Below are 18,818 nucleotides of genomic sequence, written 5' to 3'. Positions count from 1 at the left end.
TTTCCCTCTCTCTGCAACTTTGCCTCTCAAATAAATAAACTTTAAAAAAAAAACGTAAAAAAGTAGTAATATTAAAAATAGTAATAGTGGGGGCCGGCACCATGACTCACTTGGTTAATACTCTGCCTGTGGCGCTGGCATCCCATATGGCACCAGGTTCTAGTCCCAGTTGCTCCTCTTCCAGTCCAGCTCTCTGCTATGGCCTTGGGAGGGCAGTGGAGGATGGCCCAAGTGCTTGGGCCCCCGCACCTGTGTGGGAGACCAGGAGAAGCACCTGGCTCTTGGCTTTGGATCGGCACAGCGCCAGCAGTAGCGGCCATTTGGGGAGTGGACCAATGGAAGGAAGACCTTTCTCTCTGTCTCTCTCTCTCTCACTGTCTATATCTCTACCTGTCACATAAAAAAAATAGTAATAGTACAACTAGTTAAAGTTAATATTTATTAAGACTTTACAATGTGCCAGGGAGCTTAACATGTATTATTTAATTTAATGATTATAACCACCAACCTGTCAGATAACTACTTGATTACAACAAGGAAGCACTGGCTTAAAACTCATTAAATTGCCTGAAGCTACGCAGCTTGTTGAATATGGAGATATGAACTATATTTTGGAGTTGGACTGTGTCACTTCAGATGCCAGAAAGAGGAAGGTGCATAATAATTTTCAGATAGAAATAAATACAATGAGAAAATGGCAGAAAAACCACATGATTCATATTTTTCTCCAGCTGTCTTTCTTTTAAATTTATCTCAATATTTTCGAACAAAGACCAGCAAATTATGGCCTATGGGCCTACTTTGTATGCCAGTCATTTTCATATACTTGTATATTTTTAAATGGTTGGGGCAAAAACCAAAGATACATGTGAATAGGTGAAATGGTATGGAATTAAAACTTTTGTGCACTTAATAATATTTTATTGGAACCAGCAAACTACTAATTTGATTATTGTCTATAACTGCTTTCGGCCTACAATGAGGAACATGAATAGTTGTGATAGGAAATACATGACAGGCAAAGCCTTAAATATTTACTCTCTGGCTCTTTATAGAAAAAACTTTAGCAAGTCCTGCTTTTGATGATTCATAATGAAATAGTTAAGAATAAGGTCTTAGAAATCAGACTGCTGAGTTTGTATTCTGTCTCCCTCACTTGCTAGGTAAGTTTGATCTTTCCACACCTCAGTTTTCCCAATCTGTAAAATGGTGATAACAGAATCTACCTCCTCAGAGGAAGGCAGGAAGGATATTAATTGAAAAAATTCATTCAAGGAGTTTAGGACACATGGTTAGTACCCCAACAAATGTCAGCTATTATTGTCGTTATGATGCTAAGTTTTTCCTGTCATAGGTGTTAATCGCTTTTGTTTGCACGTTGTAGCTACATTGCTGATTATTTTAATTAAGGTGGGTGAGTTTCTTCCTGACCTACATTGCCTCTTCCCTTATCAGAAGGCAAAGCACAGATAACAAGTCCAGTGCCCATCTCCTCAAATACAGCTGGCGCTATCCATATTGTTATTGGCTTTGAGCTCCTGTGGCCAGTGTAACTATTTGGGTGGTTGTGGGAAACACCCTGTTAACTTGGAAATTGAACCATGACTTGGTAAATGTGTTCTTGATCCCTAAAGGCTAGCAGGCTTAGAAGGCTTACCTTAGAGCTATTAATAAGACTGAAGGAAATGGGCTGCCTTATGAGTAAGTGGAACAGGCAGCTGTTTCCATGAGGTGGCTTTACAGGGCTCAGTCATCAGCAAGGCCATGCCAATTCCATTGACTGCCATTCTGCCTTCGGGGATCCATTATCTCCGCAGTGTGATGGAGTGGGGTGGTGCAGCTAGGAGTGAGAGAGGTGGAGGGGACGAGTAGAGAGAGTTGGACCAAGATCCAGCGTTGCTTCCCTGAGAGTGTTCCTGAGGCCAATTCCAATTACAATGTCAACACGGCATGAATAGAGTGGGAGTTGATTTCCTCCTCCTTAGAGACCTGGGGACAGGATATTTCAGAGTGTTATGGGTCTGACCCTTAAGCAGGGTAAGAATCTGCACTTGTTAGCTTTTGGTTACTATAACAAAATACCTGAGGTGGTCTACTCTATAAAGAAAAGACATTTGTTTTGGCTCACAATTCTGGAGGTTCAGAGTCTATTCATCATAAGAGGCTTTGGTGAGGCTGCCTTGGACGTCATCACATCATGGCAGGAGCACATCTCTCCCTCTCCCTCTTTCCCTCTCCTTATAAAGCCATGAGGATTCAATCATGGGAACTCCACCCTATCTGCTTTACAAAAGTCTCATCTCCATACACAAGAGTGAACCTTTTATCTGCAGAGGGCCATTTGAATATTTATAGCATCATGCATGGACCATACAAAATTATTAAATTAAAAATTAGCCTGCTATAGATTTATTGAATTTTGCGTCCCACCTACAGTTGCCTTGGCAGGGCCAGAACTTATATGGTCTTATATGGTCCACGGGCTGGATGTTCCCCACTCCTGTCTACCTAGTTGGATTAAGTTTTCACCCTCTAAATGTCACTAATTTATGACTTTCTGGTTTCAAATCTTCATGAATTTGGGAGCCAACTCATATTCAAACCATAACAGGACCTGTTATGACTATTTCAAAATTGTCTATTATAAACTAATCACTGCAATAGATAACTCAGGATCACAAAGTCGTAGTGAAATATTTGAGTTCATTATTACAAAAATCTACCACATGTATTTATTAGGTGCATTATTCTACCTTTCATTTTGTTTATCTTTGTTTTGTTTTCAGGGAAATGGCACTTGAGTGGAATCTTCAGACTTAGTTTTACAGGTCCTGGCTTCTGATTCAATTACAAACCTTCAATATGACTTTGAATTTTGGAGATTGTCAATTTGACTCTCCTTAATTTTTAAGAAGAAAGGGGATTGTATCCAAAGGTATTGTGGGTTAATACATGAATTTGGGTTTTAGATTCAGTTTTTTCAATTCATATCTTTCTGATCTTAAATTAGTAAACTCACCTTTCTGTGTCTCAGTTACCCTGACTCTAAGTCTCTTCATTGTATTTTTTCATAAGCTTGTTGAGAGGGTTAACTAAGATAGTTAATTCTGATACAGTTTTTGGAATGAGAAGTGTTACTGGGCTGTTTATTATTGTTGCCAATTATTACTTCCCAAGGAAATAACTTGCTTGGCACTGAATATATTATTACAGTAAATCCCAGAGCAGTCCTTGAAGATAGATGCTATCCCAATAGATGGAATCATGGCTCTGTGAGACAGGCAAACTTGTGCATGCATAGCTGTGCCAGAGGGGCAGGTATTCCAACCCAGTCTCATTAACTGCAGAGCCCTTGCACCTGTTATGAGGACTGCATCCATTCTCAGATTCTATACTCCTACTGCATCTAATAATGCAAGCTAGGTAAATTATTTGAATAACTAATAAGGTAGCATACTATTACTTGAACAATTTCATGTACAACACTCACCTTCCATTCTTTTTTTTTTTTTTTTTTTTGGACAGGCAGAGTGGACAGTGAGAGAGAGAGACAGAGAGACAGGTCTTCCTTTTCCGTTGGTTCACCACCACCCCCACCCCCAATGGCCGCTTCGGCCGGCGCACCACGCTGATCCAGAGCCAGGAGCCAGGTGCTTCCCCTGGTCTCTCATGTGGGTGCAGGGCCCAAGCACTTGGGCCATCCTCCACTGGACTCCCGGGCCACAGCAGAGAGCTGGACTGGAAGAGGAGCACCGGGACAGAATCCGGCGCCCTGACCGGGACTAGAACCTGGGGTGCTGGCACCGCAGGCAGAGGATTGGCCTAGTGAGCCGCAGCGCTGGCCATGGACTTCCATTCTTCTTCTGAAGCAGATAACATGTGGAGTCAGCATATGCAGTTTAAAACCACACTGCCTGACTTTGAGGACTAGGTGCTGGGTTTTCCCTCCTACTGTCAGCTCAAAAGAAAAGTTATAGACATTTTCTTTCTTATCTCCTTTCTGTGAATACCAAGCAAATGAACCTTGTATGAGCTTGAAACTCTGAGTGTGTGTCCTCGTGGAACATGTGATTGTGTGTTGGTGGAGGTAGGAGTGGGAAAAGGTAAAATATAATTAATTGCCACCAGAGGGAAAAGTTGAACTGGGTGGAGGTTTAGAATGATTCACCCGGATCTTTGACTCAAGTGACTTAATGAGTTTCTGCAACGCCTTCTGATAAAAGTTTGGCCAAGGAGACTGTCTTTTGCCCAGGGTGTAGCCACCCCAAGCCTTGATTACTGTTTGGAAGTAGTGACTGCCATTCTACAAAATGATGATTCAGAGATTGAAAAATAGAGGGGAAAGGCTCACCTGAACCCGATTGCTTGCTTGTAGTCCCACCTGGCACAGGTTCTAGCTGATTAATCTATCAAGAATTCAAAAAGAAAAATATCAAAAATACCAGAGGCAAAAGTACTTTCTGCAGGTGGGACATGATAGCCCAGAAGGCTGGGATGGCAGATCAAAGCTGGGGAAACACACCTTTGGGAAAAAGTCATCTAAGACGTGGGCAATAATACAGTTACCTTTATACGAAAATAATGCATTCTACAAACATCTGTGAATCTGAAATGGGATGTTTTACATCACTGGCATCTCGTTGTGCGCATATCCACCTACTTAGGGTACTGACCTTGGGAGAGATCCCAAAACTATTAAGTTTTTAAACTAATCTTTCTATATCTAATCACATTGGGTACATGCCCGTAAAAGGAAAGAGGAATGGTCCTACCTGCTGAAAGTATCTTTCTAAAGTAAAACAATATGTGAAGCCTTGTCTTAAAAAAAGCTTTAATGGGTTGTTATTACATCCAAGAGTCTAGGGGGTGGTGTTGTTGCTTAGCAGGTAAAACCACTTGTCAGAGAGGCTGGGATCTCATATTGGTGCCCATTGGAGTCCTGCTGCTCCATTTCTGGCCCAGCTTCTTGTTAAAGGCCTGTGAGAAGGCAGCAGAAGCTGGCCCATAGGTTGGAGCCCCTGCCACCCATGTGGGAGATCCCAACGAAACTCCTGGCTCCTGGTTTTGGCCTAGACCATCCCTGGCCTTGAGGCCATTTGGGGAGTGAACCAGTGGATGAAGATCTCTCTCCTTCCCCTCCATCTCTCTCTCTATAGGTCTTTCAAATCAACAAATAAATCTTTTTCCTTAAAAAAGAGCCCAGACTTATGAATATGATGTATAGAATCTTTTACAGCCTGGTGCTGGCTAGTGTTTTCTTTGTGTCTTATCACTTCTTCTTGGAAACTCGAAGCATGCTGAGATTTATGGCTTTTGGAGGCCACCATAGGTGTCCTTAGTCTCTTGGCCTCCCTGAGCATAGCATTCCTCTGCTTGGAGTGTAAGACCCCATTTTACCACCTGAGAAATGTCTATTATTTTTTCAGTAGGTAGATCCTGACCCTTCCAAAAAGTTTTTGTTTTGGTTGTCTACCATCCAATGTCCATTTATTAATTTCAAAACACACACACACACAAACACACATAAACACACACACACACCAAACACACACAGAGTTGCATACCAGTATGCATGCATATCAAAATTTGTTTAACCTTCCCCTAGTGTTTGGGGAGTTGCCAATTTTTTATCTCTTTATGTATCATGAGGATTGTCCTCAGACATAAATTCTTTGAAGCTTTTCTAACACATTTTTGGACAAATTTTGAAAAGTTAAATGACCGTAATTGTAATACTTTCTTGCCCTTGGTACCTGCACCAAGTTCACTTTTAAAACGTTGGTCTATTTCCGTGTCTACCAGTAACAGACAATGATCACAGTGCTTGTTTAGATGCTTGTTTAGATTAGATCTGTCTCCACTGTGCTTCTCATTCGTCAAAAGGGAAGAATGAAAAGAAAGAAAAAAGGAAAGAAAGGCAGACAGAGAAAGAAAGGAAGTAAGGAAGAAAAAAGAGAAAGAAAGCAAAAAAGAGAAAGAAGGAAAATTCTGCTTATTGTATAAACAAAAGTGCTGTTTATATTTAATACTTCTTCCTCTGTTTTTAGATAGGTCAAAATTCTCTTTCTATGATTCATGGACATTTGTATTCTTTCTTTTTTCATTGTTCTTTTGGCCATTTGCCAACTTTCCATTGTATATTGTATACTGCTTCACTGTAGCACTGGAACAAAAGGAAATGAATCCTATTGAGCTATGATATACCAGACACATTGCACTGATTATCTGCCCTAAGAGTGTCATGAAGAAGGCACTGTTACATTCATTTTAAAGATCAGAAAATTGAGGTACAGAAGGGTTAACTGTGTATGGTCAGACAGTGAATAAGAGGTGTGAAAGAAATACAAATTCCAGTGGCTTGACTGTAGCACTTCCATGAACAAATAGCCTCAATTGTTACACTTATCACTTAAAAGTATTTATTTATTTGACAGGTGAAGAAACACAAATACAGAGATTAATAGATACACACAAAAAGAGATCCTCTCCACTGCTTCTTTCCCTAAATATCTGCCAATCAGTGTTGGGACAAGGCCAAAGCTGGGAGCCAGAAATTCAAACTAGATCTTGTAGGAAGTTGGCTAAAACTCAATTGCTTGAGCCATCACCACCATCACTGAGGGTCTGCATTAGCAGGAAGCTAGAATCCGGAGTCAGGGCTGGAATCCGGAGCTGGAGGTGAGGACTCAGCCTAGGCACTCTGATGTGAGACACGGGCGTTTTAATTGCTGGGCTAAATACCTGGCCTTACTTTTACTCTTTAAAGTCAGGTGTGTTGAGAAAGCAATTAGATTTAATAAAATCGATCCTCTTTAAAGTCAGGTGTGTTGAGAAAGCAATTAGATTTAATAAAATCGATCCTTTCTAGAGGTATATACATCTATGCATTTTGACAACATAGCATAAAGATAAAGAATGCTTCTAACACCAGCCCTTCCTAGTCAGAATTCTTCCCCTCTGCCAGTTCCTGGCAACCACTGACGTGCTTTCTGTTAATTTAGCTTTGCCTTTTCCAAAATGTCATATACATGGAGTCATACAGTTATTGACTTTGGAGTCTACTTTCTTCACTTAGCCTCGTGCTTTTGAAGTTCTTTAATGCTGTTAAAGTTACAATGGTTTGTTCCATCTTATTCCTATAGAGTATTCAATGGTATGGACAGCACTGATTTTTGTCTGTGGTTTTCTTTTGCTGCTTTCATCCCCTCATTGTACCCATGGGGGTACTGATGGTATCCTGTGATCTTGGCACAGCACTTGTTGCACAACTGCGGCCCATAGATTTCCATCATAAGAATAAAGCAGAGGTTGGTGCAGTGGCATAGCCGGTAAAGTCGCTAACATCCCATGTGAGTGCTGGTTCGAGTCCTGGCTGCTCCACTTCTAATCCAGCTCTCTGCTATGGCCTGGGAAAGCAAGATTAGATGGCCCAAGTCATCAGGTCCCTGCAGCTGCATGGGAGACCCGGAAGAAGCTCCTGGCTCCTGGCTTCAGATCAACCCAGCCCCACCAGTTGCAGCCATCTGGGGAGTGAGCCAGCAGATGGAGGACCTCTCTCTGCCTTTGCCTCTCTCTCTCTTTGTAACTCTGCCTTTCAAATAAATAAGTAAATAAAAAAAGAGAGAATAAAGCAGTGAAGGAGCCCAGTGAACGATAAACTGTCTCATCAATAGTAAAATCATTGAGAACCATGTGAACATCCAGTATTTTCACATGCCAATTAACCTAGCAAAAGAACATAGCTTCAAAAATCACTGAAGGCTAGGTTCAGGGGATGTATAGTCCTATAGTTTTGCTGGCCACAACCTGGGTTAATGTCACAAAGGCTATATATATTTTCTGGTCCCAGTGCTATTCGTTCAGTTGTTACGTGTGTATACAAAGGCAGATCTGAGTGAAGACACCCACTGGAGAAGCATGTGTAAGGGCCTCTTCATTTAAACTACTCACACCCTCCCAAATCAGGAACTATGTAAGCTAACTCCAACATTACAGCATAAGCGAATACTGGGTAGGCTATACATGAGAATAACATGACCGTGATAACACACAAATATATGAAATAAGGGAGATTAAAGTGATTTAGGATTTGTAAAGTTCTATTAACTTTCTAAATTAGAAAATTCAGGCCAGCACAGCGGCTCACTAGGCTAATCCTCCTCCTGTGGCGCCGGCACCCCGGATTCTAATCCAAGTTGGAGCGCCGGATTCTGTCCCGGTTGTCCCTCTTCCAGTCCAGCTCTCTGCTGTGGCCCGGGAGTTCAGTGGAGGATGGCCCAGGTGCTTGGGCCCTGCGCCCACATAGGAGACCAGGAGGAGGCACCTGGCTCCTGGCTTCAGATCAGTGCAGCACGCCAGCCGTAGCGGCCATTGGGGAGGTGAACCAAAGGAAAAGGAAGACCTTTCTCTCTGTCTCTCTTTCTCACTGTCTAACTCTGCCTGTCAAAAAAAAAAAAAAAAAAAAAAAGAAAATTAATTTGCTTGCAATTTAAAGAATGTATCTTAAAAAGTGATTTCTCCAAATTAGGCACAAACACACACATATTTTTACCGGGCTGCATTATTACTGAGATAGTATCACTAATGTAATAAAAAAATGTTTTTTTTGTGGCGTGGTAGTTAGTTAGTGATCATTCTGATACTATGTAGATAGTGAGGCTGGAACAAAAGAACATTTGGAAGACAAACCACATCATCTGATATGGTGGCTGAAGCAATAGAAGAGAATCAACTTTTTAGACTTTTTAGGTCAACCTCCTTTATGGCTGGCTCTCTCTCTCTCTCACTCTCTCTCTCTTTCATATATATATGTTTTCATTTAATCATTGGATTTTTTTTGCCAAACAGTTTGAATGAAAGAATTAAATATAGCTTTTTAAATCCAAAAATAAACAAAGAGGGCAATAAGGGTAGATGTATTGTGTTTTCCTTGAATCATTTCATGCTTGGCTGAATATTTATTTTTCTGTCAGATTCCTTGTCTTCCACATTTTTGGGAGACTATGCCAGCTTATTCTGTATTTGCCAACTCAAATTCCTTCTATGTAGGAGACATCAGCATGGCATTACCTGGGAAAATTCACACAGAGGCAGAGGTTATGTGAAAGTGAAACTAAAATTGCTGGTGCTCTGGCTCTAGGCTTTCTGTCACCCTTTTTTTCTAACACGTTTCCCAGCCAGCACCGTGGCTCAGCAGGGTAAGCCCCCTTATAATGCCAGCTCCCAGATGAGTCCCAGCTGCTCCGCTTCTCATTTGGCTCCCTGCTAATGAGTCTGGGAAAGCATCAGAAGATGGCTCACGTTCTTGAGTCCCTGCACCCTCTTGGAAGCCCTGGAAGAAGCCAATGGCTCCCAGCTTCATCCTGGTCCAACCCAAGCCACTGTGACCAGTTGGGGAGTGAACTAGCAGATGGAGGATTGCTCACTCTCTTTTTCTCCCACCTCTCTCTCTCTCTCTCTCTTTCTCTCTTTGTAACTTTGCCTTTCAAATCAAATCAATAAATCTTTAAAATAACAGCAACAACAACAAACTTAGATTTCAAGCTTATTAAAGAGATTTTTCTTTATTATAATAAGTTAAATTTGACTCTCAAGGGTTGATGGTCAGATCAATCATTTCTTTCAGTGACTGTTACTTTTCTGATCCACCATTGTCTAGGAATCTTAGAGTCCTTCTTCCAAAGAAGAGAAAAATAGTATTGGAAATGGCTTGTCTAACATAAAAGGAGTCCTAGATTTTGGAGGAAGTACATCTTTGGTCTTCAAATCCTGGTTGGCTCTCAGGAAGTCACATTCATTTTGTTTTCTTGTCGGTAAACACTCTAGTTCTTTGCTAGAGGGAAATACAAGGGTACTTCCAAAAGGTCATGGGACATGAAATTAAGAGATAAACTTATTTAGGTGTACAGAATTTTGAAAACCATGCATGGGAGGGTTTTCAGAAAAGTCATGGAAATGTGTGTTATGAAAAAATGATGTATGAATGTGTAAATGTTTATTTGCAGAAAAAATAAAGTTCTATTTAATTTCATTTTCCCTTAAACTTTTGGAAGTGTCCTTGTTTGTTTGGAGTATTAGTGTTATGTGAGAGTGGAGGGAGACAGATGCATGATGACCCATGATTCACAGAAATTTGGGATGTGGAAACCATAAGAGATGATGGTGCACCCTACATAGCTTTTAATGAGTATCATCCATCTGACAACCAGGGAAAGTAGGAGATTGGCATTACTGAAGCATTAAGAAGTGGGTTGCATATCCGTGGAGCTTAAAGTTGATGTTAGGAGACATTATATACACGTCTCACCTTTACAGGATTTATCTGCAGCATTCCAAGAACATATATGTCACACACATTTTAAAACACACCTTCAAAAGGGATGCAAGTGAAGACTGACCAGAGAAGACTGATTAAGAAATTTCCTGGGGCTGGTGCCACGGCTCACTAGGCTAATCCTCCGCCCTTGGTGCCGGCACCCTGGGTTCTAGTCCCTGTTGGGGCCCCGGATTCTGTCCCGGTTGCTCCTCTTCCAGTCCAGCTCTCTATTGTGGCCTGGGAAGGCAGTGGAGGATGGCCAAGGGGCTTGGGCCCTGCACCCCATGGGAGACCAGGAGGAAGCACCTGGCTCCTCGCTTTGGATCAGCATAAGTCTGGCCATAGCAGCCATTTGGGGTGTGAACCAACAGAAGGAAGACCTTTCTCTCTGTCTCTCTCTCCCACTGTCTAACTCTGCCTTTCCAAAAAAAAAAAAAAAAAAAAAGAGATTTTCTGAGATGAATATGACTCATGATAACAGAACAAAAGAGGCAGAATATTTTAGGATGAAAGAAAGCATGTACAGAGAAGTAAGAACAGTTATCTGTTTTATTTATTGAGGGTGACATGCTGTGTAAAATATCATAGATGGAAATCTGAGAGCAAGAATGATTGTGGCAAGTTGTGGGGAGCAGCCCGGACTGGACTGAGTTACTGGAATTAAGACTTATTCTATGCATCTGCTCTCCCACAATATGGCGCTGGGAGAGAAGTAAACAGCTTCCGCACAGCTGCCTCCAGTTCAACCAATTAACTGTAGGACTTGCTCCTGATTGGAGAGCAGCGTACTCGGCGTGTGGGCAGCCGAGTTGGGATTGGCGGAGGAGGACTATAAAGGAGGAGAGAGACGGCATGCACCAGGAACATCTATGGGGAACATCTAGCTGAAGGAACACCTGTGCAGCCCCCGAGAAGAGCCGGCTGGCGGTGTGCCGCTCCCCTGCGGAAGTGGGGAACATGGCAGGGGGAACCGCCCTTCCACGGAGGTGGAAGGGACGGTAGCCAACCCGGGAAGAACCAGCAGCAAACCCGGGGAGGGCCGAGCAGACGAAAGAACAGCGCAGGGTCCTGTGTTGCTCCTCCACGAAGAGGGGGAGCGACAGCAAGTTGGTAAAAAAGTAGTCCAGTTTCAAAGCTATTGGGCACATAGGTAAACAGAAGGCAATTAATTAAAAGAGAGTCAGAGCGTGTTCATTTGTGCTAAGTGCAGGTGTCTACCAGAACATTTTTGGAAGTGAGTTATTGGAAAATTAGTCCAGGGGCATTGACATCTAAGTTAAGGCTTGAAAGAAGGAGTGGGTGATGTGAGTGTGGAGGTCCGGGCTGTCATATGGGGGAATTTGGATCCATTGTTATTTCCTATCTCTCTTGTAGAGGAAAATGGAGAGCCAATGAAAGACTGTAAGTTGAGGACTGAGAAAATTGGGTTTACACTCTTAAAGGGATTACTCTGGTTACAGGATGGGCAATGGGTTGGATGGAGACACACAGAAGGTAGGAAGCATAAGTTCAGACTGTCTGAATACTCCATGCAATCAATGGGCTGAACTGAGTTCCCCACCATGGAGACACAGACATGGGTATGAATTGTTTAGAAGGAAAGGAGGCATTATTAGCAGGCATTAGTAAGGATTGAGGAGGAATGAGGCTAAAGATGACACCTAGGTTTCTGGCTTTGTCCTCTGCGTTGATGATTGTGCATATTCTGAGATAGAAAATGCAGAAACAGTTGCAAGGTTCAGGATGGGAGGGGTGAGAGGAAGATGAGATAAGTTCTGATTCTCTCAAATTCAAAATTCTGTGGGACTTCCAAATGGAGCTGTCTCATAGGAAGTTAGTAATGAGGAAATAACAAACATCTGAGCTTATGAAAAAAGAGACATGGACTTAAAAATATGACAAGAAGAATAAGGAAAGATTGTGAAGAAATGTAGAGCCACGCTATGGGATCAAGGGTATTATTTATGCTAATGTAGAGTTCCTGAAACTACACAGAGAAGAGACTGATATTTTTAGTGTGTTGCTTTGTAGTTATATTCTTTTTTTTTTTTTTTTTTGACAGGCAGAGTGGACAGTGAGAGAGAGAGACAGAGAGAGAAAGGTCTTCCTTTGCCGTTGGTTCACCCTCCAATGGCCGCCGCTGCAGCCGGCGCACCGCGCTGATCCGATGGCAGGAGCCAGGAGCCAGGATCCAGGTGCTTTTCCTGGTCTCCCATGGGGTGCAGGGCCCAAGCACCTGGGCCATCCTCCACTGCACTCCCTGGCCATAGCAGAGAGCTGGCCTGGAAGAGGGGCAACCGGGACAGAATCCGGCGCCCCGACCAGGACTAGAACCCGGTGTGCCGGCGCCGCAAGGTGGAGGATTAGCCTATTGAGCCACGGCGCCGGCTAGCTTTGTAGTTATATTCTAAGAATCAAAACTTTAATGGTACTTAAAGAAAAGTTTGGAAAGAAGCAGTAGAGCTATTAGACTCAAAGCTACCAACTAGATTAGGAAAGGCATCTTATATTGGTGAGGTCATTAATTTTACTTCAACTATTTTACTTCTAGGTAACTTTAAAATTTCATCTGTTAGGTAGGGTGAGCAATATGATTCATATCACTATTTAAAACTGATTGTAACATACTTTAAAACTACAACCAGTGTTGATAATTGTAGGAGTTCTTTGCTACATTTTACATGGGGTTTCGACAAGTAGTGTTTTCTTTTGCAGACTATGATCATTTATACTTGGAAGGTACTTAACTTTGTACAAACACTTTCAAAGACATTACATCATTTGACTCTCACCGTAATCTAGTGAAGTAGATAAGAGTCATTATTATGATTTCAATTTTACAGTTGAGAAAACAGAAGCTAAAGTAGGTGAAATGACTTGTTCAAGATATGTCACTATCTAGTAAGTTGAGGATTTGGAAACCTACTTGCGGCATCTGGCCGCAGACCTGATGAGAATTTTTACAGCTAGTCCATAGCAGTCTAACACTTTATCTTTGAATTCAGATTAAATGATTTAAGTAGATGTCACCTTAACTATTCAGGTTAGAGAAATTATTAGATATCGATCATGTGCAAGGCATTGTGCAAGACATTGGAGGGAGATAAAGACAAATATATAATATCTTTGGGAACTGAAAAACTCCTTGAGGCATATAAAATATAAAGGTATAGCCAATTAAAAATTGAACAGAGATACAAAGTGGTAACAATAATCCAAGAGATTTATAACATTGGAGTGGACACCCATACTCTTGGGATTCAGAGAGGAAGCCATCTGCAAAAACTCCAAGGAGAAAGCATGGCTTGACCTCAGCATACAAGATGAACAGAGAGAAACAAAATCACTTAAAGCCAGGTCACAGAGGTGAAAAAGGCAAAGATAAGGGAAAATCTTAAGTAAAGTGGTTAAGATGTCACTCAGAACTCTCATCTCATATTAGCATGCTTAAATTAGAGTCTCTGCTCTGCTTCAGAAAGCAGTTTCCTGATGACGTACACCTTGGGACGCAGCAGGTGACAACTCAACCAGTTGTTTTCCCACTACCATCATGGGAGACCTGGGTTGAGTTGCAGGGCATTTGAGAAGTTAGCCAATGGGTGGAAGATCTCTATTTCTCTCTCTCTCATTCAGCCTTTCCAAGAAAATGAAAAATAATTATATCTTTTTAAAATAATAATTATCGGGCCGGCGCTGTGGCTCAATAGGCTAATCCTCCACCTTGCGGCGCCGGCACACCGGGTTCTAGTCCTGGTCGGGGCGCCGGATTCTGTCCCGGTTGCCCCTCTTCCAGGCCAGCTCTCTGCTATGGCCAGGGAGTGCAGTGGAGGATGGCCCAGGTGCTTGGGCCCTGCACCCCATGGGAGACCAGGAAAAGCACCTGGATCCTGGCTCCTGCCATCGGATCAGCGTGGTGCGCCGGCTGCAGTGGCGGCCATTGGAGGGTGAACCAACGGCAAAGGAAGACCTTTCTCTCTGTCTCTCTCTCTCACTGTCCACTCTGCCTGTCAAAAATAAAAAAAAAAATAAAAAAAAATTAAAAAAAAAAGGTTTTAAAATAATAATTATCTTTTTTTTAAAAAGGAAAGGTCAAAACATGCTTGGCAGTGAGTAGACTAACTTGGATGAAATAGATTATTTATATAATGATGCCATGTTGAAAATTCTCTAAAGTGACATGATATTGTAGGGCTTTGAAATATCAACCCTAAGAAGGTCACTGTGTTTTTTAACTTAAATTATTTTATAAGGATCATTTAACAAATGAGATGGGTAGTTTAGTGGAAGATGTCTGAAATTTCAGGGCACTGATGAATTTATTAAATCTTGATATCTTTTTCTTCAGGTTCCTAATCAGTTTGGCAAAACTTTTTGGCTCTATCAGAGGTTAACTACTTTTAAGTATTAAAATTTTAAACAATTGTAAGTTTCTATTCAATCACTAAGGTTTTCAAAAAGCAATTTGCTGAGGCACTCTGAGAAGTATCTTATCTGAGAGTGAAGACATACCTTTCATACTCATTTTGGGGCTTTCCTGAGAATTTCCTTGAGGTTAGCTTTCGTTACACCCACAGGATCGAGGACTAACACGTTGAAAAAGGCAACTTTTTCCAACAAGGAAAAGCAAATGTCAAAAGCTGACAAAGTCAGAGAGTGTAGAAATTTTTTGGCATTTAGTCACAGAAGATGATCATACCTGGCATCTACAGTCACTTATTTAAAACACACATACACACATTTGAGTACTTAAGGAAGCTAAGCTAGGCTACTTTAAATCTTATCAAAACCACTATCATGAGAAGATGACAAAAATACTGTATGTTTACTGATAGCTTCAGTCTCTATTAATGTCAGACAAATTATATAGCCAGTAGACAACTTCGGATAATCTCTTGGAGATATCATTGATATTACAACATAGGAGATGGCTTAGTATGAACAGTGACAAGAAGCTAAAAGCTTCTGTACTTACATATGATTATGTAATGTTCAAAGTGTGCCAAAAACTTCTAATCAGGATGAAAGAGTTCTGAGCAGTGGAAAGGAAAATATAGTATCTGTACCAGCATAGACTCTGAGACATGCAACAGTAAGCGCATTTCACTGGCTCATAGGAGCTCTGTGTGTCTCAAGGAATCAATGGTTTCACTATCACTTGGTGAAATTGATCAGCTATAATGTTGTGAGTAAGCAGAGTTCAAGAGGCATCCTTAAATACAAAAGGCTAAACCTTCTGATTCCAGGAAAGTAATTTCCAGTTCTGGAACATATGTGGACTCTTTTGTGTTTTTTCAGGTAGAATTATAGACAGTGAGAGAGAGACAGAGAGAAAGGTCTTCCTTCCATTGGTTCACTCCCGAAATGGCCGCCAAGGCCGGCGCTGCACCGATCCGAAGCCAGGAGCCAGGTGCCTCCTCCTGGTCTCCCAAGCGGGTGCAGGGGCCCAAGCACTTGGGCCATCCCCCACTGCCCTCCCGGGCCATAGCAGAGAGCTGGACAGGAAGAGGAGCAACTGGGACTAGAACCCGGCGCCCATATGGGATGCCAGCACCATAGGCAGAGGATTAACCAAGTGAGCCATGGCGCTGGCCTATATGTGGACTCTTCAGAAGGATGGATTTCATTCTCTTCCAACATGAAATGAAATTAAATTCTGCAGAGTAGCAAATTTGGGGGATTGTCCCTATAGTTTTCTTCTTTTTACCATCTATTTTCTTCTCCTATCAAGGTAATAAAAATATGTGGACTTGAATTGCACAACTTTTCATTTGTAGATGGCAAACAGTAATTCTGATGAAGACATTCATTTCCTGATACCTGGAAATATGATGGATGCTTATTAGTTTGAGATAACTTCTAAACATATTTTTGCCATACACCACTGGGTATACTTGAATCTGGTGGTTGGTGTGTAAGCACTGTTACTATGCTTCCAGCTGTAGTTATTTCAGACACAACAAGACCCTAGGTGCTAATAAAACAAGACAAAGCAAATCATATCTCATGCTAGTCTGCAGCCTCAGTTCAATTTTGAAATGAGTTAGCCATGACACATACAATGGCAGAGGTAGGTCAAAACCAGCACTTCTCCCACTTTCTAGCTTTACTTTCCACCCCACCCCCATGATTCATGCTCTTAATTTTATTTTACACATTTTCTTTTTCTTTTAATTCAAAAAATTATCTCATTTATTTAAAAGGCATTGTAACAGAGAGGGAGAAAAAGATCTTAATTCTGCTGGTTCACTCCCCAAATAGCTTTGGTGGCTGGGGCTGGGCCAGACTGAAGGCGGGAACCTGGAACTCTCTCATAGTAGGGGTCGTAGTAGGGGTCCATCCTCTGCTGCATATTGTGGCCCCCATGTATATTTTTTTCTATCGCTGTTTATTTCACTTTAAATTCTTTCTTCTTTTTAGTAAAATCAAACCTGCCCATATTCCAAATTGATTTCTCAAAGTAAAACTTGGCTTTATATGAATGCCCATCACTTTGGTCATATTTCATGCAAAAATGTGAAGGATGTTGATGCTTGGTTTAAAGATAATGGAACTATGAAGAAAAAGATAACCTACAGGAATCTTTGCTTACTGTAGTCATAATTTTTATTTCAATGATCATGTGAAAGGAGAATGCAAGTAAATTAAAAATGGAAATGGTATTTTAGTAATTAAGTAGTGCATTTTACTATTGCTCCACACAGTGGACACTGTTGGTTCCCCACCCGACACCTATTCCCCTGGGCTCCTTCATAAATAACCTAATTGGTTATGCCCTCTCCACCCTTCCCCAGATGATTAAGGAGCACTATTCCCTACTGCAAGGGCAGATCATGCTTACTCATAGGCAATAAAAGTAGACTTGTCTTTGTTTCCTATGATTGGGCCAGTGATAGTTTATGACACAAGAACACCCAAGAGAACAAAGTGGTGGGGGGGACTTCCACTCAATGGGTGTGGTACAGCATTCTCTCTTTGTCCTGTTGGATACTCACAAGAGAATTTGTAGATCTCCTGCCACTGATAACCACGAAAGCAAATGACATTAAGATGAAAATGGGAGACCCAAATGGAGTTCCTGGATCCTGGCTTCAGCCTATCCCTGCTCAGCTGCTGTGGTCATTTGGGGAGTGAACCAGCAGATGCAAGATCTTTCCCTCTCTGTCACTTTGCCTTTCAAATAATAGATAACTTTTTAAAAAATGATGCTTGTAGGAGAAGGGATAGAAAGAAAAGTCTTTGTTGGCAATTATTGTGCTGATCACCCTGAGCCTGGAGCTGTGCTTCCACATAGTGGGTGTGCAGTTATGTGAACCAGGATAGATTTGCTTGTGATTGAAGTCAGTTTGTGATGGGGTTTCCTATTACCGGCTGTATTTTAAGTATTCTAATAGTGCTGGGAGAGTATGAAGAAAGGAGTGGTTGCTTATTTTGCTCTCCACTTGCTATCACTTGCTTTCTTCTTTTTTTTTATGATTTATTTATTTGTTTGAAAGTAAGAGTTACACAGAGAGAGGAGAGGCAGAGGCAGAGAGAGAGAGAGAGAGAGAGCGAACCAGAGAGAGAGAGAGAGAGAGAGAGGTCTTCCATCCGCTGGTTCACTCCCCAGATGGCCACAACGGCTGGAGCTGCGCAGATCCAAAGCCAGGAGCCAGGAGCGTCTTCCGGGTTTCCCATGTGGGTGCAGGAGCCCAAGGACTTGAGCCATCTTCTACTGCTTTCTCAGGCCATAACAGAGAGCTGGATTGGAAGTGGAGCAGCTGGGTCTCGAACTGGGCGCCCATATGGGATGCTGGTGCTTCAGGCCAGGGCGTTAACCCACTGTGTCACAGCACCGGCCCCTCTTCTTTTCAAAGAGGCATAACAATGCCTTCCCTACCTACCTTACAGTGAGTGGTCCTCTAAGAATAAAATAGGAAAATGTATGTAAGACTGTTATGAAGACTACAGACTCAATAAAAGCCGTTCTCAGTGGTAAATGTCTACTCTTATGAGAAAGACTCTTTAAATATGCTTCTGTCTAGATCCTCCTGCAGCTCTTGCAGGAAGTGGTAGTGTTCCTAACACATACAAAGGCAGAAGCTGAGTCCTGGCAGCCAAAATCATGCGTCTGAGTAAATGATGGAAAGAGACTGTCAGTCTGGGTCTGTCTGTTGCAAAAGCTATATTTCATCTATCGCAAATCCTATGTGATATGATGAGCTGTGGTTGGGAAGACCTACCAAAGCCCTAGATACAATTAAAATAGGCAGCAGGAATTGCTAATGGGACATCACGATCACTTTCTCTGTGCTGCCCTGTTCTATTCCCATGATCCCATTTTCTGTCTTCAACAGCCCTGAAAAATGAAACATTGTCATTCACATGTTAAAGATGGCAAGGTGATGTATAAAGAAGTTACAATGTCTTGCTCAAAGGTGCACAACTTGTAAGTGGCTGAGGCAGGATTCATGCCTTATTCTAGGTCTCTTTGAGTCCTAATTCTGGAATCTGTTTCCTTCTTGAA

The 18,818-nt window shown here is 41.9% G+C and overlaps 1 long non-coding RNA gene across 2 annotated transcripts in view; it reads right to left on the bottom strand.

Moving 5' to 3' along the window:
• Nucleotides 1–18,818, bottom strand: part of LOC127483581 (uncharacterized) — a 47,292-nt gene that overhangs the window by 12,557 nt on the left and 15,917 nt on the right. For both annotated transcript variants that reach the window (XR_007910006.1, XR_007910005.1), the window contains exons 2-3: nt 4,352–4,406; nt 1,658–1,989 (exon numbers count right to left, since the gene is read on the bottom strand). This is a non-coding gene — a long non-coding RNA (uncharacterized lncRNA). The remainder of the gene's footprint in view (nt 1–1,657; nt 1,990–4,351; nt 4,407–18,818) is intronic.

This window comes from Oryctolagus cuniculus, chromosome 13 (genome assembly GCF_964237555.1).
Source record: "Oryctolagus cuniculus chromosome 13, mOryCun1.1, whole genome shotgun sequence".
NCBI classification, from domain to species: Eukaryota; Metazoa; Chordata; class Mammalia; order Lagomorpha; family Leporidae; genus Oryctolagus; species Oryctolagus cuniculus.
Note: the sequence above shows the minus strand (reverse complement) of the source record. Positions and strands in the feature narration are given on the sequence as shown.